Here is a 23670-nt window from a genome sequence, read left to right on the forward strand (position 1 = left end):
ATTGCCGGATGTCCTCAGTTCCCCTCCAGCAGTGGCAGCGGCAGCGGTAGTCAGCAGCCCGGAGCCAGCCTGGTAGTGCAGTTGGCTCTGGCTGGCTTAAGGAGCTGCTCACTGCTGTGGCGCCTGCCATTTTTCCTCGCCGGAAGTCCCCATATGATGTGTTGCGCACAAGACACATCGCATGGGGACTGCCAGAGAGGAAAAATGGCGGGTGCCACAGTAGTGAGCAGCGAGCAGCTCCTGAAGCCAGCCAGAGCCAACTGCGCTACCAGCCTGGCTCCAGACTGCTGAGGCTGCAGCTGCCACGTTTCCCAGGGACAGATTTGCAAACCTGGGGACATTCCGGGGATGGAATTTGTCCGGGAACAGATTTGCAAATCCGGGGACTGTTCCCGGGAACCGGGGATGTCTGGTAACCCTACTGTACCCTAATGTACACCCCAAATGTGTAGCTCTGGACTACTCTGTTCATTGATGACCCCATACATAAATAAAACTTTTCTTCTCTCCCCACCTCCCACATCAGTTATCCTCTCTGTAGAAAAGGCTGCTATGGTTGCTCTGCCTAATTTTGTTCTACTTTGATACACTGTGCTCAGAGAAATAGGGGGGGGGGTTGAATGTTGCTGTATTACAGCTTTTTTTATTGCACAAACCCTGATTGAGTAATCCGCCCCCACAGGCAGAAAAAGAGTTTTAGCTTCATGAAAACTCCATGATGGAAAGTGCATGAATTACAGAGAAATAAGCAGAGATTGGCAAAACATTAAAAATAATAGAACATACTCATAAAAGTTGGTAGGTCAAGGTATTACCCTATTGCAAGGCGAGGAACATCAGGTAAAGATGTGTGTGTGTCTGTGTGTGTATCATGAATATAGGGGTAGCTTACATGAGTAAGGAATGTAAATCTAAACCTTTGGCTGCAAATGCTGACTTTAATAGTACAGATTCAGGAAGGAGCAGAACACCAATTACTGAAGAAATTCACATTTCAAGGTGTTCTTGCTACTTAAATAATGGAGATAGCTAATAAAAGCATGGTACTGAGGTAGTTTAACAAAGAAAGAGACTTGGTTAATAAGCTTCCGTCTCCTTGCCCTCGTATCTCTCCCTGTAATTATATATATTTGATAACAGCACGTAGTGTTCTATTTTAGCAGGAGGGCTGCAAGGCAGTTGAATGGATCCATAGTCCAAAAATCCCCAGATGGATATATGTTCATTTTTTTTTTAAAAAAAATACTTGTATACAGTATGTATTTTGTTAAGGAAAAATCCCACCACTTTTGATCCCTACCCTAAAGCATTGTATTTATTTTTTTCTTGCGATACAGTGTTAAAAAAATACCCGCTCCTTCAGGGGATGAACTTGAAAAAGAGACAGTGATCTCACCTAACGCTTTCTCTCTTCTCTGATGCGTCTCCTTTTATTCCAGTGGAAAGAGCTTGTATGACAAGGCTGCAATCCTAAATTTGCTTATCAGGGAGTGAGTGCTACTGAAATGAGTGGGACTTACTTTTGAATAGACACATACAAGATTCCACTGCATCTCTCTTAGCTCTGTCTTTGCACATGGGTATATAAAAAAAGAATACCTTGTTGTAAGGCTTTGGGTGCAGCGATGCTTGCAGGTACATGTTTGTTTGTTTAAAGCATTTCCCCTTCAGTGCAAAAACTCCCAGGGCGACTTACGTATCAGTTACTCAGGCTCACATTCTAAAAGATGTGGCACTGAAGGGAAAAGGGATGGGGAGGCAGGAGGAAGGAAGCAAACCCAGGGACCAGTTCTTAAAGTTACAAGATAGCCTAGTGGACCGGCTGCTGCTAGGTGACAACAGAGGAAGAACCAAATGTCACTGGTTTCTCAGCACAGCCAGTGGAATTGCCCCCTTTCCCTTCTCTCCTGCTTTTGCAGTCTGATAGGACTGCCTGTTTCTCACATGCTTGATGATCATTTGGTGCTGTGAAGAACTTTTTAGTTTCAGGGTCTGTGTGTATTACTGTGAGAGTTTAGAACTAGAGGTGGGTAACTTTCAGATGTCCATATGTTGGTGTACTCCAACTTCCATCAACTTCAGCCAGCATGGCCACGGACAATGGGAGTTATAGTCCAACATCATCTACAGCAGGGTTCTCAAACTTGGGCCTCCAGCTGTTTTTGGACTGCAACTCCCATCATCCCTAGCTATCAGGACCAGTGTTCAGGCCAAAAGCAGCTGAAGCGACCCAAGTTAGGGAAACCCTGGAAGGATGCAGCATCCACCTGGTTTAGAAATAGGGTGGCAGTAAATGAAGGGACATGGGTGGCGCTGTGGGTTAAACCACTGAGCCTAGGGCTTGCCGATCAGAAGGTCGGTGGTTCTAATCCCCGTGACGGGGTGAGCTCCCATTGCTCGGTCCCAGCTCCTGCCAACCTAGCAGTTCGAAAGCGCGTCAAAGTGCAAGTAGATAAATAGGTACCGCTACAGCAGGAAGGTAAACGCCGTTTCCGTGTGCTGCTCTGGTTCACCAGAAGCGGCTTTGTCATGCTGGCCACATGACCTGGAAGCTATACGCCGGCTCCCTCGGCTAATAAAGTGAGATGAGCGCCGCAACCCCAGAGTTGGTCACGACTGGACAGGGGTCCCTTTACCTTTAAATGAAGGGAAATTAATTTATTAATGGAAATTTTAGGAACTGTCTGCCATCCAGTGAAATGGGAAGGCTCTGGGTTTAAGTTAAAATTGATGAAATGGCACTTCACATGATGTTGACCTGAATGATAGAACTCGCAAGGGGCACCTAAAACAAAATGTTGTGCTTTGTCGCCTCCTGACAGAAGTGTTCCTGTTCAGGGAGCCATCCATTCTTTTCTTTGCATGATACTAAGCAGCTCTTTCGATCCTGGTCCTGTTGAGAGGTGATTCTGAGGCTGAGGATGATATGCAACAGCAGGTGCCTGGCTTGTGAACCTTTTGACACTTCCAACTGACCACAGCCAGAGGCAGAGCGCTTGTAGTACCCTGGGAGTACTCTGGGTCTCAACACACTATGTTTATTTGATTTTGTTTTCTGGCAAAAGGGCTGAAGTCTCCATAATGATGCCCAAAGCCTATTAGCACGAATCTGATTAGAGTTCCCACTCAGTGCCAATTAAATGCAGGTAAACTTGTTAACCTGAAGTATTATTATTGCTGTTTTGTTTTTGTTTTTGCTTTGTTTGTCTTCGACTGAATTGAACTGACAGAAGTAAAGAATTTGGAAACTCCTTTAGATGTCGGAGTGAATGTTTTGTTGCCCACAAACTAAGGAAGAGAGGCTAGCATGCAGCTTGTTTCTAATAGCTCCCTTGCGCACACTGTTTCTTTATTTAGAGTTTCTTTACCAGTATCAATTAAACCCCCGTTAAATCTGACACATCTTAACCTTGCGTTGGATCCAATTCTTTGCTACAGCAGAACCCATATGGCACCAAGACAGTTTCAGGCATCAGTTCATTGCTTATGTAGAGTTACTGGCTGAAAGCCAAGCAGTAATCACTGCTTTTCTGTTAATAGACATGTTTGCTTTTGCAGTCGTTTCTATACACAGTGCTCTAGATTAATTAGAACAAAATCTGTCATCCAGTTAAGAAACAACTAAAACTAACCCACCCCCTCCCCGACCTTGCGCTTCAAAACTAAAAGGGGAAGAATGAGTTGGCCATAATGAAGTTTCATCATGCGGTAGTCTGGTTCCCTTTTGTTTGGAAATGTACATGAATGCGGTTCACTTCTAATAACTATAGGGAAAGACAAAGGCGGGCAAAGGAGTTCTGGGCATCATCACAAATGTACAGCATGCTAACGCAAATTAAAGGTCAACAGTGAACGTATGGTATGTGGGAAATAAGACCGCTTCTCAAGAACCCAACTTCTTTTCATTGCTTGTGTAATGTGCCTCCAGGAGACTATTGATGGAGCACTAGATGGGCCACACACAAGTCTATAGGGTGGTGAAAAGGTTTTGCAGTCACCACTCAAGGCTCTTGTTTTTTTAAAACATTTATTTGTTTTTATACAAATTCAAATGCAAATGCAAGAACCATTAAACACTTACCCAGCAGTACATCTAATGGTGTTTGTCTCATCCATTGACACAAACTTACACATTCAACATTCAAACATATCACTTAATGTAACCTCTCCACTGAGAATGTTAAGCTGCTGGTATAACGAGGTCTTGGTTTTTGGCCATTGACACAGTTAAGGAAAGGGCTCCATGTTTCTTGGAGGGTGTCTCTATTCGTTATGCCTTTAATTGCCCTCCTGTGTCTGTTGAGATGCTCAGACATTGCTGCATCCCAGATACTATTTCCCCACATGTCCAGGGGTATTTCTGTCTGATTCTTCCATTGTCGAGCTATCGCTAATTGTGGCGCAGTTAGTAAAAAGCCTACCTGTTCTCTGGGTGCAAGGTGGAACCTAAGTCTATGTCTAAAGATAGTAGGGACAAGGCAGGATTTGGGGAAAGGGGTTGGCCTTGTAATTGTGGATATAATGGAGAAGACTCCAAATACATCCAGAAGTTTTTAACATGTGGGCATTCCCACCAAATATGAATAAATAGACCAAGATTTCTACGGCACTTCCAGTGCCCTCAGAGGATGAGGCATCCTGTAAGTGAGCAGAGATCTCATTTGTGATCTTCAATTGGGTGGCCTAAATCCAATTCTCAAGGCTATTGTTTTCTGTTCCCCTACATTTCACAAGATTCTTTGAACAGGGAGGGATTAAGTAAATAAATCAAACCATTTTCGTGAGAAGGGACAATATAACAACAGGAATCAACTTTTGACTCTAACAGGATCTGATTTGTTTTGAGGTGGACTGTCTCGATTTCCAACCTTAGCATTCCACTTGATATTTCTGTGAGTAGGTTGGCAGTAAAAAAAGGCCAGGAAAAGAACTAAGAAAGAACAAGGACAAGAAACAAAGGGCCGCATTTCTTCTGCCTCAAAATTAAGGTAGCGTTCTCATGTAGCATATTTGGTGAAGAAAAGACGGCTTCTAACCAGTCCAATTGTGCTATCTAACACACAGCCTTCAAAATTTGGAACTGAAATGCCCAGTGGATGGATCAGAACTGAACATTGTAAAATGTACTCTTTAGGGGGCACGCAGAAGGAGGAGAGAGGGAGAAAGTCCAGTTGTGAAATTTCAATAGGGACAAATGTAATGTTCTGCACTTAGGCAGCAAGAACCAGATGCACAAATCAAAGATGGGTGGCACCTGGCTTGTCAGTAGTACGGTATATGTGGAAAAGATCTAGGGGTCTTAGTAGACCACAAATTTAACATAAGTCAACAGTGTGATGAAACTGCAAAAAAGCTAATGCTATTCTAGGCTGCATCAACAGAAGTAAAGTGTCTAGGCCAAGGTAAGTAATAATCCCTCTGTATTCTGCCTTGCTCAGACCACACTTGGAATACCCTGTCCAGTTTTGGGCGCCACAATTTAAGAAGGATACTGTGAAGTTGGAACATGTGCAGAGGATTGCCACCAAGATGATCAAGGGTCTGGAAACCAAGCCTTATGAGAAATGGTTGAGGGAGTTGGGTATGTTTAGTCTGAAAGGGGGAGACTGAGAGGAGATATGATAGCCATCTTCAAATATCTCAAGGGCTGTCACATGGAAGATGGAGCAAGCTTGCTTTCTCCTGCATCAGAGGGTAATAACTGAAACAATGGCTTCAAGTAACAAGAAATCTCAAGTAACTAACAAGAGATTCTGACTAAACATCAGGAAGAACTTTCTGATAGTAAGAGCTGTTTGACAGTGGAATGGACTCCCCTTCCTTGCAGGTTTTAAAGCAGAGGTTGGGTGGCCATCTGTCATGGATGCTTTAGTTGAGATTCTTGCATTGCAGGGGGTTGGGCTACGATCCAGAGTTCCTGAGCTGTCTATAAAACCTGGACTGGAGCTCCTCCAGAACCTGCACATCAGAACACAGACTGGATTCTCTAACGTTCCAAACCAGACATTTCCCCTTTTTGCTTCTGTGAGAGCCAGTTCTCTTTTTTCCATCTCAAAGTTGTGTGCAGGCACTGGAAACCCTGACTGCTGTACTTTTAGCTTCCATGCAAACTTAGCCAGAGCCAAGGTTTCCAATCAATTGCAAATGATGCTGGCAGAGAAACTGATGATGTATGCAGGCCACAGCAGCCTGGTCCTCCCTCCCATTGTCGTCTGCCCAACTGTGCCGCTGCAGAAGGCCTTCGATTTCCGTGACTGTTTGCCATTAACCTAATTAGCCACAGGAAAGGAAGAAATCAAGGCAGCAGTTAATGCCCTTGCTTTTCATAATGTTGTGCTGCGTTTCTGTGTGACCTGTATAAAGCTATGAGCTCAGTAGTCAAAAGGAGGTCGAAGGAGGAGAGGGGAATATGGAGCAGGCTCCTTTTTTAGGGAAGCTTCTGTGAAAAACGAAATGCAAAACAGTTACGAGAGAAACTGGCTATGGCTGAAACAGAGAAGCACCATTTTATTTCAGCAATGGCAGTAGGATAGAGGTTCCTGGGTTGTGTGGTACGTGTGGTGTCTATAGAAGTTACTTAAACACAAAGCCCTGCCCTTTGTGTTTAATACATTCAAGGTGACACAAATATTTACTCTGGTAGTCAGGGCTTTGCAAAATAAATAAAATAAAATAAAAACAAAACGAGACTTCCAACATTTGCAGCATTTCTGCAAGCAAATCTTAAGCCAGTTTTTGCTAAAATTGGTCTACAATGCATACCGTATGTACCGTAAAAACCCGGCATTTGTTCCATTGTATACTTTATGTTTCTCTTCTGAGAAAAGAAAAAGGCTCAATGCTGTGCCATCCGTCAACTATTTCACTTGTAAGCTTAGATGGCTGTATATTTATGGCGCGTTCTGTCCTGCATTAACGGCATTCATTCATTCATTGCACAAGTACTAAGAAAGAGAGGACCACTGCATCTTGGACTTTATGTTGGATGTGGCAGAAAATGGCACAAGTAGACCAGAAACTTCTATAACACAGCACCCTCACTTGCAGCACAGGAATAACCCAAACAGAAAGGCAGCTTTTTTGTTAACTAGTTGTATTGACTTCATCTTAAGAACCAATTTGCCACTTCTCAATGTATGTGTTGGGTGTCACTTTTGCACACTGGTGAAGTGGAGGCAGGCTGTCATCTGCGTGGGCTTCTGTGCCACAGCTTAGGCAGTCCTGGGCTTCCGGGTTCAGCGCCAGCGCCGATCGGCGGGGTTTCGTCTCGTCTCCGAGACGGCCCGTCTCTGCTAGGAGTGGGGAGGGCAGCGAGAGCGACGCTGCGCCCCTTAGAACCTCGGGAAGGGCGTCCCGGGGGCTAATTTGCTCGGCACAGCCCCAATCCGGACTCCCCAACCCTTCGGCTAGCTCTAATAAGAGCTCCGGAGTGAGGAGGGTAGAAGTCGCGGGGGCCATTTTGAGCGGCAACGTTATTCTAGCAGGGAGAAGCTTCAAGCCGAAGGCGGAGAGCGCTGGATTCTTCCGAAAATAAAACGATTGGAAACAAGATTGTAAGTAACCTCACGATTTGGATTATAAAACAATTTGGATCTGGGAGAGAGGGGAGAAAAGAGGAAGCCACCCCCCCCCCCACGGCAATAAAAGAGACAGTAAATAGAAACCCGAAGCCGTAAACAGAAGATTTGCAATTCAAAAGGATCCCTCAAAGGCATCAAAGAGAATCTCCCCTTTGATGCAGGGTGAAAGGGGAGAGAAACTGTGGTTGTGAGTGCCCTGCAAGAGGTAAAGACTAAGAAAAACCTTTCTTTTCCTCGGGAGCCGGCAGCCCAGACAACCCAGTGAGTTGATTAGGATTTATAAGTCAATTTTTATTTCACTTTGTATTTCTGGACTTTGTGGAATTTCTTTTTTGGTTTAAATGTTTGTGAAATGTGAGTTCGAACTTTATTGTTAATAAGACTTGAAGAACGCAGCCAGTTTGTTAAAATGGAGTCGAGAAAATAAACTGTGATCATACTCCACCCCACGTGACAAGTTTCGACCTTGGCAGGATTGAACTATGTCAACAAAAAAGTGTTCCCCTGAGTTCCAGCGGTCTGTTTTGACCTTAATGTGGGAAACAAGAATAGAACTATGTCAAGAGGAGATACGACGGCAAGAGTTACGGCAACAATTTCAGATGGTGATGGCAGAATATGATTTTTTAGAAGATGAAGCTTTTGACACTGAAAAAGATGAATGTGAGAATGACAATGATGGTGACTGTGATTTGGAAGGAAAAGATGAAGATGAGGACTGTGATGATTCAACACAAAATGAAACACACCACGAAAAAAATGATGACTTTACCCTACAAAAAGTTGGATGGAGTGCCCTGCCTTTGAGGAGGGCACGATTGGTATTATTGGAACTCCAGAACGCCCACAGGGAAGAAGGAAAAAATATGCAGAGAAGAGAAGAAATTCAGGGGTCTTGTATGGTGGCCTGGATGGCAAAAGACTGTAAACAGGGGGTGGGGTGAAGGGAAAGTGATGTTGTGATTATAAGGATGGATTAACAGGTTTATAACTGGTCTGCTGATTATGGAATTTGCTGGATTGGGGGGGTGGAGCCGGTAATCGGGGATGTAAGGTTAAATTGAGAATAGTTATAGTTTTAAAAGTGAATGGATTTTGGAAAAATGTGAAAATATGGAGGCTTATAGAGGGAGTAAAAATTAGGCACGGGAAGATAAAATGGGAGTTTGATTTTTCAGTGATTTGAATATTAGATGAAAATGTTAACAATTGATTTATAAGTTGTATAAGATACAAAGGTGTATTTTTATAAAGTAAGAAACTGTTGCAGATGATAAAAAAGGGATGAAAACCGGGGAAGGGGGGGGAGGGGAAGCCCATAAAATATGGTTTTACAATTATGAATGTAAGAATTTTTTTTCTCTTTTGTATTGTTTTTTTTTCTTTTTTTGCCCTTTCTTTTTTCTCTTTTTTCCTATTTCTTTTTTTTTCTTTTTTTGGTATGACAATAGATGGTTGGATGGATGGCCTCCTGCGTACTGCCCTGGTTTGCTGGAGCTCCCTGGTGGCAGGGGGGGCTTTGGGGTCAGGGGAGGGGGAGGAGGACAGAAATCCAAACATAAAATGGACCATCTCGGACTGTTCACATACATGGGATACTTCTGTGGCAGGGGAGGACCCATGTGGGTGGGTAGGAAGGAGGTGGAAAAGGTGTTTATGTATGTACCGTTTTTTGTATTTTGTAAAATTAATAAAAAGTATGTTGAAAAAAAAAAGGCAGTCCTGGGACCCCAGGAGCCAATAGGTAGTCCATGCTGGTTCCTGAGGGTGGGGTGGGGCTTGTGTAGAATACCTTCTTTTTCCATTCCCATATAATTAGTCTCTGGGCTTCTCCATGGACCCTGCCTAGGTCGCAGTCATCCTTGCTGTGGACAGTGTCAACTGCTGCTTAATGGGGCCAAGAAGGAATTTTACTCATGGTCTATATTGGCTGGTTGACCAGGAGGCTTTTTGCCTTCCCCGCAGCAAGGTTCTGAGCATGTCTTTATTTGTTGGCTACATCAGTCCATCACAACTTCTCCATTAGCAGGAGAGAGCATTGTGTGGGATCCACAGCTTATGAGGGCAGTCTTGGAGTTGCCCCCAAAAGCTTCTGTGTCATGAACTGGGGAGAAGGAAGAGGATGCTAGCAAGGGGCTAGCAAGGGGCTATAGCCAGGACTGGGACACACCAGGGCAAGTAGGAAATGAGGAAGCAAGTATGCACGGAGTGACAGAGGATGGCATGGAGATGGAGGTACAGGAACCCGAGCAGCAGGACCCATCACCAGAGCTAGAGGGGCCCCTGTCCCCTTTAACATAGCAGGCTCTGAGGCATAAGGAGAAGCAGGAGGGGTGCTCTAGGAGGCTGAGGCAGGCAAGGGCCCACAGCCCAGCTCCATAGCTGGCCCTGCGGGGCTTGCTAGCTCTGGGAAGGTGTGTGTGACTCCTCACCTGGAGTAGGCTTAGAACAGCTGAGGGTCACCTGCCTCATCAAGCCCAGATGCTGCAATCAGCATGCAAATTATAAAAGGGCAGCAGAGCTGAGGTGCTGTGGCTGCTCAACTGCCCATGTTTTGAGGGACCTTGGCTTGGATGCTCCTGGGCCTCTAAGGGACTATACTTTGGGTTCGACTCTGCACTGTATTCTGACTGCTGGACTTCAGACTTGGCTACTTGAATTGACCCTGGACTGCATTTCCTCATTGGACTTTGCTTGTGTGGCTTGATTTGGACTTGACATACTGACTTGCTGCCAGGTAGGCCAGGGGTTCAGGACATTCTGTCCCAGCTTGGTGGGGAGGAGGCCGGTGGTCATGCTTCCCAGTTGTTTGTGGACCCACATGTTTAGCATGTTCTATGGTGGTACCTAACTGCTTGTCAACTTCTCTGGTTCAACCCAGTGAGCAGGCTGGGTGGTGATATTGGCCAGCAGGCAAGCTACCCAATGGATGCACTTTGCTGCACCAAATTCGGCAATGATGTTGCCAATAAAGTTATGACCCAGTAGTTTCTGGTTCATTATTGCTTTGAGACCTTACTTCACATGGATGTGCCTGGTACACAAATATTTTACATGAGGTTTTCTGCCATAGACTGTCTTCTACGTTTCAGAAGGAGGTACATCAGTAGAGTACAAACTGTCAAAATGATCAAGCCTCATTTGTCTTTTAAGGAAGAGTGACTGGTCAGTACTTTGCTGGCATGTTTCTGCTTGATTTTTATCAAGTTTGACTATTGTGGCGAGTCCCTTGTCTCTGAAGCTAATATAATTAAATCCTATTAACACATCAGGAATAAAATCCTGTAATAGGCACACATGGCTTTGAAAAGCAGCTCATTCCTGAGCAGATTTAATATCCTTAAATTAAGCAAGTGTGAATAGGAGGATGAATCTTATTAAAACCTTAAATCTGATTATATTTGAAAATTATTGGTTTCTTAATGCAATAATTTATCCAATACAGACTAGAGCAAATAATATATCTTAGCTTCACAGAACTCCACTCTGTAACAAATGACAAATGAAATTAAGTGTTTTCAAAAGGGCAGAAAGGAAGGTCTTTTAAAAGTCTTTGTGCATAATGAAATAGCTAAATAATTTTAAACAAACACTTTGGGAACTAAATGTACATGAGGATGACAACATAGTTTGGGTGGGTGTAGTTCCTTCTCTACAGAATAGGGAGTCTGAGAGAGCGAAGCTTTTTTTGTTTTTTGTTTTTGGTAATGCCATTCTGACCATTTCCTTGTAAGCTTGAAAAGAAAAACTTGCAGCTTATGTTGGTAGAAGCGGATTCCTTTTCCAGAAGGCGAATGCAAATGCAAACCATCTGCCACACATTCTGCTGGTAAAGCTGTGGTACCAAACAATGAAGCAGAAGTCCTGGAATATTAAAACATAAATCTGAACATATAAAATATTAGCACTGAACTGATTTAAATCTGTTTTTTTAAAAAATCAAAAACAAATATAAGGTTGGGTTCCCCCCCCCCTGAAATCTATCACGTTCCATATTTCTAAGTCTGCTTTCCCACCTTCTCAGCCTGGGTTTCTTTACCAGCAAAGGTAAGCAAGTGGGAGCCACAAGATGAGGATGCTTTGGTGTCCTGCTACCACTTGTGGGGGAAAAGATCCTTACAGGTGCAGGAAACAGCAAGGCCATCTTTCTATGCAGGGTTCGTGAGATTAGCCGCTGCTTCATCTATCTCTTCCTTCTCCTAACACCACTCTTGTAAGGGTGACTCCCTACATGGAGCCAGCCCCCATCATCCTGACGTCCACCTCGTCAAGTATAGAGAGCACCAGTGGTTCTGAAGCAGCCAGAGGGGGAGGGAGAGACTCGGAGGAGGAGAGAAATCAGAGGGAGGAACATTGGGAAAGCTCGGGGGCGGAGGGATGCAGGCAGATGCTCAGGGATGTTGCAGAGCCAGGGCACCGACCACTCAGGGAGGAAGCTGAAAGGGCATCGCTCCTTCCAGCGCAAGAAGTAAGGAGAGTGCCGCAATGCAGGTCAAGGGGGCGGTGTTTTGGGGTGCCCCGACTACTTTGCTGGTGTAGGAACAGACGTACGCCATTGCCAGATTCTGATTCGGGATGAGAGGTCATGTTTTAAGCTGTCTCTACACTGTAAATAAATAGCACAATAAACGTCTTTGAAGAGAAACTGGACTCAGGCGGAGTTACTCTAGGGTAGCCACAACGACCCTCTGACAAGTCTGAGTATACATAACTGCATTATTGTATGGGATTATCTGGCTCAGTATTATCTACACTGACAAGTAGTGGTCCTCCAGGGTTTCGGGCACTCATTTTCCTTAGTCATACCTCTGGAGGTACAAGAGGATGATCTCGAGAACTTCTGCACGCAGAACATGTGTTCTGCTATGGAGCTATGGTCTGAAGCTCGTGTCATTAGCAACAACTAGTTTTGTTCTAGGGTTTGATTTAAATTTAAAGTTGGGAGCCAAGTCTTTTTCATACCTCTGTGTACGTCTGTGAAAGAGGAAAGGATGCATCAGGTTTTGGGACTAATCAAGTCCTACCTTTTGATCCTGGTTTCAGTTGAGACTGAAGACACTGCCACCTTTCTAATCAGGGTTCCTTGCATTGACAGAATTAGATTCCGCAGCACGTCTACGCTACAACGAGATCAAACAGTTCAGGTGGAGAAATGTATTTTAAAACAACAACAACCCCAGAGTTTTAGCATTAAGCTTGTCAAGCGAAATGTTTGCATTCAAAAAGGAAACAAAACCTATAAATTCCCGTGGAAATGGGGAAAAATTAATCTCCTAAACATAGTTTTATGGCTTATTAAAAATCATTCTAAACTACAGGTTGGAGGCAGAATGCAAGACTTGTTCAGTGTCCTTTTGTCCCCCAAGGATGCTTTTATGATCACATTTCAAATGTGAAGACAAGACATCTGCTTCCATTCTTTCAACATCAATATACACCTGGGATCCCTGGAACTTAAGCAAGCTTTATGGCGCTCTCTTCCTCCTCCTATCCTCTATTGCAAAGAGTTCAGGTTCATGGTACAAACAGACATAGCTCTTTCAGTGCTTCAGAAGGAGGTTCACTTCATATACAGGAGAGGGGGAAGAAATACATTTCCCACCACAATGAAGGAAATCAAACACCCTGCAGGATACGGAAGCCTTAGACCATTTCCAAATCCCTTCGTCCCTATGATGAACAAGGACTTCCAGTGTTTTCAGGCTGGGTTCCTCTGTCGTTTTCCATGGATGAATCTACACACAGTCTTGTCCTTTGGGAAGGGAGGACGAGGGTGCCTTTGATTAATTCCCACAGTGACGAACTGCAAAGATATTGCATATTTGGGCAGGAACTTTTAATCAAAAGCTGTGTAAAAAGTCTAGTTGTACTTTGCAGAGTAGGTGTATAGAAAAGCAAACGTAACAAGCGTGAAGAGGAGAAAGAAAGTTGTTCAGAAGAAAATTTGTGGACCCAGGTGCACGGGAGCCAACGGGTGTGTGCCATATAAAGACCCAGGACAGCATTATTGGGATTCAACCAGGACACAACTTTTACTGGTGACAGATCTTGGCAGATTTTGGCGCAGGCATTGGGTGCATATCCTGAAACCAGCTTGACTGCTGGTTGCTGGTAGGTATGGGTTGACCAAGGTCACCCTATTATGAGACCCCCATGATCTGTGGTAAGGGGCACTAAAGCCTGTCAGCCCCGGAGCTGGGTGTCTGGACATGAAGGACCCCCCCAAGCTCCCTTAAAGGAATACCACATGACAGCAGGTGGGGGAGCCACTCCCACCCTTCCTGGACTAAGGATCCAACCCAATGCCTCATCCGACAGCAAGCTCTGATGATCGCTATGAGGCAGGTAAAACCCCACAGACAGGCCCAACTAGTCTGCATGGATAATTCCTCCCTGGCCTCAAATACTGCAACCGATGTATTCCCAGCCTGTTAACTTAACCCACAGTAACAAGGGAGGGAAAGCAGGCGGGCGGGGGGAATCCAATGTCAACTGAGGCTTTAGCCCTGGAACAACTGGCTTTTATAGCTGGGGGAGCTGACCAGAGAGATTAAACTCTCCCTCCAGTCCGCTCCTTGGCTGTGTCCCCTCATTCACCCACAAAATAGCTCAGAGCGTGATGCTGATAATGCCAAGCTTGGAGGTTTGATCCCCGTATGAGACAGCTGCATATTCCTGCATTGCAGGAGGTTGGACTAGACCAGTGTTTCTCAACCAGTGTGCCTCCAGATGTTTTGGGACTACAACTCCCATCATCCCTAGCTAGCAAGACCAGTGGTCAGGAATGATGGGAGTTGTAGTCCCAAAACATCTGGAGGCACACTGGTTGAGAAACACTGGACTAGACAATCCTCCGCTCTGCAGTTCCAACTCTATAATTCTACGATTGGCTGCTGAGCCTCGTGAGCAGTTGGCGCAGTAAGAGGAGCCAGAAGTGTCCCTCTTCTGCTGCTTCAAAGCCGAGGAGAGGGAGCCCTGCCCCAACATGGCCTCCTTTCGGATGTTGTTCTTGGTTTGATGTTAGTTCTTGTGTCATGACCCAGACTACACTTTAATAGCTAACCCTTTCCAAGCTGGAGGATGCTCCCCATGCCCACAGGCTAAGCTATACTGAGTGACCAATTGCAGTATTCCCCTCACTTTTCACCAAATCATTTGATACAGGATGCTGCCAGGCATTTGCCAGACTTCCTCCCCCACCCCCCAATTCAGTAATGCTTATGCCTTGGAATCCAGTCCTTAGTGTGTTGCTATCATTTGATTGATTAGTTGATGGTCGTACGGCAATTTGAACATGCAAAGTGCCCACCGAGTGCTAACTATTATTATTGATTGTGTATCGGGAGTTTCATTGTATTGTATAATGTGGGTCGCACAGGAGGTGACAAACAACATAATGATATCCAATTTTCGTCAAGTTTATTTATGTTAATAGGCTGTTTTATGGCCATCATTGACATTTCAGTGTTCGGCTTGCATCAGGTACGATGTATCCTTTGTTGCTGTTTATCCTCAAACTTAACATTAAGAGGCAGCAATAGTCTTTATCCGCGTTATTCCATTAACTCATGGGTGGCCTGTGGCAGTCCTGATCCACCCCCTAAAATGGGCTCATCAGCTCTGTAGTGACCCTATCTCATTTTTATTTAGGTACGGTTGTTTATGCCCTTACTACATTGACACCTTACCTTTTTTCCATGGAGCCCAAAGCTGCATGTGTGGTGCTCCCCATTTTATCCCCACAATGATCCTGTGAGGTAGGAAAGTCTGAGAGTGAGTGTGTGACTGGTGCAAGATCATTCTGTGAGCTTCATGGCTGAAAAGGAATTTGAACCTGGTTCAAGGAATCATGCCCTAGTTCAACACTGATAATCACGATACAATACAGTCTCTGTTTCCTCAGTTATATAAGGAAAACGAGCAATGAACCTGTGTTTATTTTGCATTACTATTTTGTCTGTGTTCCAGAAAAGCATAGGAATTTAGGAACATAGGAAGCTGTCCACCGATTCATATAGCTTAGGATTGTTTATGCTTCCTGTAAGGGGGAGGGCTTATAGGGAACAGCCCCCCCCCCATCAGGAGCAGCCCATCTCCCAGCAGTAATGAAAGCGAAGGGTCGGAAGGGGAAAGTCAGGAGACGGAGAGGGAGTGCCAGAGCTCTGGCAACATCCAAGAGCCACTGCTCCTCATACAGGAAGAGAGGGAGGGGGAAAGAGAGGATGGGACTCAGACAGGCCGGAGACCTCCCCCCCCCCGACACCGGAATTAAGGAGGAGGAGAAAGGGGAGGAGGTTCGCTGTCCCACGACTCTTATGTTGGTCAAGGTCGCGAAAGGGGCCAGTGCCGGATTCTGATTCGGACTGATGAGACATGAAACCAGCAGCTCACTTCACTGTAAATAATGTGCACCAATAAAAGTTCATGAAAGACAAGCATGTGGAGGGTCGTTACTCAAGAGTAGTCACAAAAACCCTGACACTATACCTGACAGTGGTTCTCCAGGGTTTCAGACCAGGTTGTCTCTCAGCCCTACCTGAAGGTGCTAGGGATTGAACCTGGGACCTTCTCCATTCAAAACAGAGGTTCTACCACAGAATTATGGCCCTTCTCCAGGGAATAGACTCCCTATGAGGGAGTCAGTTTGTCTCATGGATTAGCGTCTGAAGAATATAATAGCCCCCCCAAACTCACAAGTTGGCCATCCTTGCAGTAGTTCAAGAACCTTGCAGAAGCAGCAGGCAATCCCCCATTTTAATCACCACACTGTTTGAAAAATCTGAAGATCAGCACAAAAACGAGACAAAGGCTTAAGAACAAGGAGCGACTCTCTTAACTGTTTATCCATTAAGCAAGGAATTTAAATCTCCAGAGGCGATGAAGAAAAGCAATCTGTTTTCTGAGTTTGGACCACATCTAATTGCGCGACATCTCAAGCATGAAATTCCACTTGACCCAACTAATGTTTTCGCAGCATTGGATATGTATGCCGTGGCAGAAATAATGTTCACAGTTCACTGTAGATGTAGAACACCCATGGGCCGTGTCATGTGAAATCCAGTCTGCTCTGTTGCAACTGGAGCTGTGAAGGCAAGGTGGCAACCCGTAACACCTGCCTGGCATTCTGTTCAGAATTTCTAGCCAGCAGGTGTGGAATGAATCTGAGCATCACTGCTAGAGATTATATGGGGCAGATTTATCTGCATGTTAGTGTTCTGGAGCTTTGCAATTCCTGGGTACAATGTGCAATTCATGTGCACAATGACAGCTTCACAATACTGGACCATCAACATCCACACACCTTTTCCTTCATTAACAGCTTGATAACTTGTTTTGTCATGTTCCTCCAGTGTTGCTAATGCCACAGAATGCGATAACTCTGGCAGATTTACCCATTACCGATCGCAGAGGGAGCACAAAAATGGAAACGGATAAGGCAGAATGCTCTGAATCGCCCTCTTTTGTGCGATTGGAGGTATCTAGGGCTGTAATTTTTAGGGAGTTTTATGTGTCTAGGGGAATCTGAATTCTCTAGAGTGAGAACTGAGCAGTTTGTGTTTGAGGCCGTGGCGTTTGAATTATCTTGTGCAGATGGTGTTTGTGGGAAAGAATTGGATTTATCTAGAGCGGAGAACGCTTGTTCTCCGAAGCTGTGTGTGTCTCTGGTGTTTTTGTTTTGAATTCTTATTTAAATAACTCAGAGGCTTGGCGTACAGACAGAGCTTGAGTGAAGGAACTCGATGGTTTGTGCTTTTTGTAGGCCTAGCCAGGCTGCAGTTGCAAGCTTCCATGCTTTGGAAGAATTCTGGGTTGCAGCAGATTTCTCTGCCAAGGGTTCATCCACACGTTCGATCATCTGAAGGTCGAATCAGGCATGGATCCAGGTAGTTGCATTTGTGACTGATGTGACCAAGCGTAAACCGAGAGTAGGGTACATGTGAATTTATAATCAAAATGCATGCACAAGTGGAAGAGCTGAACCACCCAGTCTTACTACCTGTGTCCTTCACCTAAGACTCTTTTCTCTGGCTTTATTTATTTGTTTATTATGTACTGCCCTTCCTCCAGAGGAGCCCATAGACAAGAAAGATAGCAAAGTGAAAACATCTAAAAAAGAGAGAAGCAAAGCTTCAGAGCTGCACTGTGGGGTGAAATGGGGAAGACATTTGGTGATGGATTGTGCAGACGTGGGGAACCTATGCTGCCCCTGTTGTTTGATTCTCAACAGCCAGTGCCAGGAATGATGACAGTTAAAATCCAATGACATTTGGAAGGTTGCATGTTCCCCATCTCTGGACTATACGCTTGTAGCTTTTGATGTTAAAATCAGACCCCCAACCCCCAATACCTGGGGCAGAGATATTCTTAAATAAATATGGTGGTTGCATCTCGTTTTACCCTGAAATGCTCAGCCTTTTAGCTACCCCTACCTGTAAGGATGTATAGAGATAATATAATCGAGTTGTTAAAGCAGCAATCTATTGGTGGTCATGACCTTTGAGTCCCTGGTTCATTTTTACTGCTAGGTGACCTTTGAGTTCAGTAGGTCTCCTGCCTATTTAATATGGCTGTTCAGCATAACCAATATATGCATGACAGTCACACCGATCACACTAGATGCCCTTATTCTCACTGACCCTACATTTCTTGCATTTTTGATTCTGAATGTAATTATTTTTCTACCATTTTCCATACGCAAGCATGGAACTATTGCCAAATAGATACTTCCAATTTGTGGCTTCTGTGTAACTTATTTTTGGAAGTATGTAACTTTTAAACTGATTAATTTGTTACCTTTGCACCGACAGTTTCTAGCTTGTTGGGTCAATAAGGCTGGTGAAATTCGGATCAGCCTATAAGCAGCTGAATTGCGTTAATTAATCTGCACAACTTCCTTTTTCTTATGATAGCTTTCTACTCCACATGAGGTCCTATGGCAGGCCCAGGCAAACTCGGCCCTCTAGATGTTTTGAGACTACAATTCCCATAATCTCTGACCACTGGTCCTGTTAGCTAGGGATGATGGGAGTTGTAGTCCCAAAACATCTGGAGGGCCGAGTTTGCCTATGCCTGTCCTATGGTGGTATCATGTGAATCAGGAAGGGTTTTCCATGATTACAGGTAGGTAGCCGTGTTGGTCTGAGTCGAAACAAAATAAAAAAATCCTTCCAGTAGCACCTTAGAGACCAACTAAGTTTGTCATAGGTATGAGCTTTCGTGTGCATGCACACTTCATCAGATACACTGAAACAGAAGTAACCAGACCCTTATGTATATTCAGAGGGTGGGTGGGTGGGGTGATGGGAATGTTTTCCCTGAGTTGCCCTTTCTTAAGTTCCTGTCTTCAGCTACTACAGTGAAAAGCCTCTATAAGCATCTCTTGTGTTTCGAAATAAACCTATTTTGGGGCCTGTAAGCTGTCTGGTAATGGGTTAATACTAGCAGTTTTTAAAAACTGTTATTATTGTTCTTTTTTGTTTGCATGTTTTTCTATCTGCAGCCTAAGTATTTCATTTTTAAAATAAAAAACAACATACAATACTATTAGAAAGAGATGCACTGTCTCTAAATCAGTAGTGGCAGTTACTTGGAGCCAAGGCAACGATTTGCAAATGGTTTTATTGAAAATCAATATACCTTTGTAAAGAATGACTTGTTTTTTAGGTCCTTTTATGTACATTGTTAGTTGTAGAATGCATCTTAAAGTTTTGTTTCTAGGCCTGGCTCCTATAGAAGAAAATCATCTTCTCTATTTCAGACTTCAGAGGAAGAAAGGGAAAAAATCTAAACGAACAGAAATAAATTTTATTGGGCAACCGGATAACTGGCGTGCCTTAAAGCATCATCTGCTGTCCATATAGATGGCTACCTAAGATCGGATGGTTCTGTTGCTGACTAGACAGGACTGTCAATGGCCAATATAAATAAAACATGATATTGAACCACAGGAGACCCACTAGAGGTCATACTTAATAATCTGAAACTTCGCCAATGGAGAAAAAGAAAGAAAGGAGGCAGAACATGGTAGGAATCCTACTTTGGCCACAATTAGATCACTGGGTTGTCCCAATCCCATGTCTTGTCTGACTCGTAAGCATTACTGGGAGAAATTTCTGGCTCATCAGCAGGTTTTGCCAAATTCAGCCCACTGTCGTGCCCCATCGCTTGCTCCCTGCATCACCAAACAGGGGCAGACCTGCAGTTGTTTGTAGAATGGGGGCAGGTGGCTTACAGATACTGCTAACCTCTCACTACCACTTAATTCATTTCTTCTATACAGTCTATACGGGTTGGCAAGGTATCTCAAATTCCGCACACAGCACTCTTCGAGGCCATAGGCTGGCCAGTTTCTCCTGATCTTTTCAAGACTGTATGTAGCGCTGCTTGGCCAGACTTCCTTGGCACACACATTTTGGCTACTTCTCTCCTCTCTCCCCGCACAAGGCAGGCCAAGTCTGCATAATCTGGACAAATCTCCTGGTTGTGACCTCCCACAGTGCATGCTGTCAACTTGGATGTTGGTCACGTTACCCACCTTCCTCCCCCCCCCGCTGTCTACAGAGCAAAATCTTTTTCACCCAAGCTTTCTTTTCATATTCTCTGCCAAACACACTGGAGTTTTGACTCTTAGGAAGCCTTTCCTCTTCTCTGTACTGTTGAGAACTACATGGGTGTGTGGGTGTGGCTTTGCCATTACTGACACATGAAGGTAGATATGATCTGGCTTGGCCAAGCAGATGGGCATTTAGAAACAGAGCAATTTCACGTGGTTGCTTTTGACTGGAAGGAGCACATGCACTTGTGGGGTAGATGATCATTTCTAACAGTGGCTAGATCTACACACATGAAAAAAAATGGTATGGATAAGTCATAAAATAGATTGTCGTAACAAAAGAAAAAAAACGTAAAATCACGTACAAAGGTGGTTTTTTTGCTCTACAGCACCATCTGGTGTTTACAATGGAGTTACAATGATATAACTGACTGAGTGTAGCTGAGTCCTCTGGAGTATAGAGCTAATCTGTTGGCAAGTTGCTTTCTCCACACGCATTTGAACCCTCCAAGGTGGATGAAGCCATCATTGCTCTTCTGTTTATCAGCAGAGGCAGACTCAGTGATGAGGCACAGCGAGATGACTCCTTCAGTTTGTGAGTACTTCAAGGGCAGAGTGGACGAAATCTAGCTATTTTCACATGTTTTTACCCTTAATTGAACGCCATTCCATTTCCGCATTAATCTGTGATTTTTTTTTAAAGAATCCTTTCAAAATATGTATCTAAATGCGCATTTTAATGTCTTTTAAATGGCAAAAAAAGTCATTGTAATATTTGGAGGTGTGCGAAATGTGGAGGGGTGGCTAAATTCTGATCTGTACAGGAGTCCAAGAGGTCCAGATTAGGTCACTTGCAAATAGAAATTCAGGAAGGTCAACTTCTCAATTTAAGGGTAGCAGAGTAAGAGGCCTTCACAGCCTCAGAGCTGTGCAGGAGTGGAACCCAGTGCCTCTTGCGCATGGGGCTTGCACCTGAATCCTGCTTAGTTTCAATGGGATCCATGCAGGAAAACAGTATGGATTGTGCCCCATATTAATTATTGTGTGTGGGGTGCCATTTTGAATTCCTACCACTGACACCCTAAGGTCTCAAGCTGGTTCTGCTTCTCAAGCTGTGGTTCATGTAGCGGAGATGGTGTGTATTTCATTTTAAAAGGAAATCAATAAAACAACCTAACAAATGCCCACCTTCCTCTGTTTCAAATATTCTTTCCTGGCAGCAGTTATAGCTCCTGCTCCTGTCATCTTTTTGTTTTACAGTTTTGCGAGTGTAAAGGTTATATACACCACCGAGGACTGTTTTTCCTGCAACGAGAATTGCTGGTGTGTCAAATTAAGACAAGGGTGGGTATTTTTGTTGTTGCTGTTGAAATGTTTGCTATAACCAAAAAGCTGACCTATTACTTTCCATTGCCAAAGGTGCCCCCACTTTCTCAGCCGTTTGCTTATTTATATATAAATAGCTTCATGCCATACCAAGGAGGGGGAGCTAAATTCTGATCTGTACATATAAAGGAGGAAGAATCTTGGCTTTAGAATATAAATAATAAAACACATCCCTGCAGCCTAGGTATACTCTGTTAGTCATCCCATATCACCTCCTGGCCTATCCTTTTTTATCAAAAGGGGGTTTCTTCCAGTTTTGTGAACTAAATCTTTGTAACAGAGTGACAAAAAGTAATGCAAGAGGGGAGAAAGAGCAGCAATTTTAGAGCAGGCAATTGAAAATCATATTTCTGAACATAACTCAAACTATTTGTGAAACAAGAATGAGACATTCAGGAAGCACTCGTTAAATTTGGCTGTGGAATACAGTTGGTATCCCTTTGCACAAAAGAAACTATTACACAGAGACACCACTGAAGAAAGGTTAGGAGGCACCCTATAGATGGGCATGGTTAGTAGAAGTAATCAGATCAAACATATTGTGTGGTCTTATAATACCTACAAGGTATACCACAACCTTCACAATACACAGTAGTTTTGAATGGAATGACCTTGGCTGCAAAAGTATTTACCTTCTATTTGGAGCCCCCCTTTTTTGTTCACTGAAGTAACTGGGTGTTTAAATCAACTAGATTGATACAACTCTAGCTGAAGTCCCCTTGAGTGGCAGGAGTCTGGCTAAAAATAGAGCTTATATCAGAACTATCCATCTGTTTTGGTTTTATAAATCAGCAACTGGAGTAAAAGAGACACCTTCTGTACTTCCACCATCCCTTTAAAATATCTAGTTTTAATGGGGGGGGAGCAGGTTTCATTGGGTTTGGGAGAGGAGGGCCATAGGACAGTCACAGAGCACCTGCTTTGCATGTTGAAGGTCCCAGTTCAGTCCTCAGCATCTTCAGGTAGGGCTGGGAATGTCTCCTGGCTGAAACCCTGGAGATCTGCTGCCAGTCAATGAGGATGAAATTGAGCTGGCTAGACCAAGGGTCTCAGTTGTTGTAAGGCAGCCTCTTATGCTTCTATTACATGGACTCCCCATCATATTGATGCTCCAATTTGACAATTACATTTAGCAGCCCTGCAGCACCTCTAGATGACTGCTGTAGCACCATAAACCACACAATTGCAGCAAGGTTCATACTGATACCTGAAGGGGAACTGCTTCCATTTGATCAAAAAGCAATCCACTGCTACCCTTCTTTCTGTTCTCTCTTTTTTGGGGGGGTGGGAAGAGTTGGAAGGGGGAGCAGTTTCTTTTAGGACCAAAATCTGTGTGCTAAAAAATCCCATCTTATTGGAAATATAGTCTGATGAGAATCAAGATGGGTTCACTTTACACAGGAGTCAATTTATTGGCTTTTGTGCATCCTAATTTTTTTCTTTACCTTAGAATACCTCATCAATTGTGTCCAAATGTTTTGACAATTTGTCTTGAAGGTTAATAACTCTACAGCTTTGTAGGTACTTTCTACTTTCCATAAAAATGTACAGTATGTGGAAGGTTTCTGTCTTTTTTGAAAGTATTTTTCCAAGTACATTCCCAAGACTACTCATGTTGCACATTCAAAGCTGACACTGATATTTCAGAGAATGGGAAAGTTTGGACACATACACATGCATCCCTGAAGTTCTGTGAACCCTTGGCTTTTTGAGCTGTTTAGAGACTCAAAGTGGAGTGGGTGGCGCTGTGGTCTAAACCACTGAAACCTTTTGGGTTTGCTGATCAGAAGGTTGACGGTTTGAATCCGCATGATGGGGTGAGCTCCCGTTGCTCTGTCCCAGCTCCTGCCAACCTATCAGACCGAAAGCATACCAACAGGAGTGGATAAATAGGTACCACTGCAGCGGGAAGGTAAACAGCGTTTCCGTGTGCTGTGGCACTCGTCACGGTTTCCCGTTGCACCAGAAGCGGTTTAGTCATGCTGGGCACATGATCTGGAAAGCTGTCTGAGGAAAAATGCCGGCTCCCTCGGCCTGAAGCAAGATGGGCATTGCACCCCATAGTCAAGCTTGACTAGACTTAACAGTCCAGGGTCCATTACCTTTTTATAGAGACCTGAGTTCATTCATAAACTGACTAGATTACCTTGA

This window comes from Zootoca vivipara, chromosome 7, assembly GCF_963506605.1.
Source record: "Zootoca vivipara chromosome 7, rZooViv1.1, whole genome shotgun sequence".
NCBI lineage: Eukaryota > Metazoa > Chordata > Lepidosauria > Squamata > Lacertidae > Zootoca > Zootoca vivipara.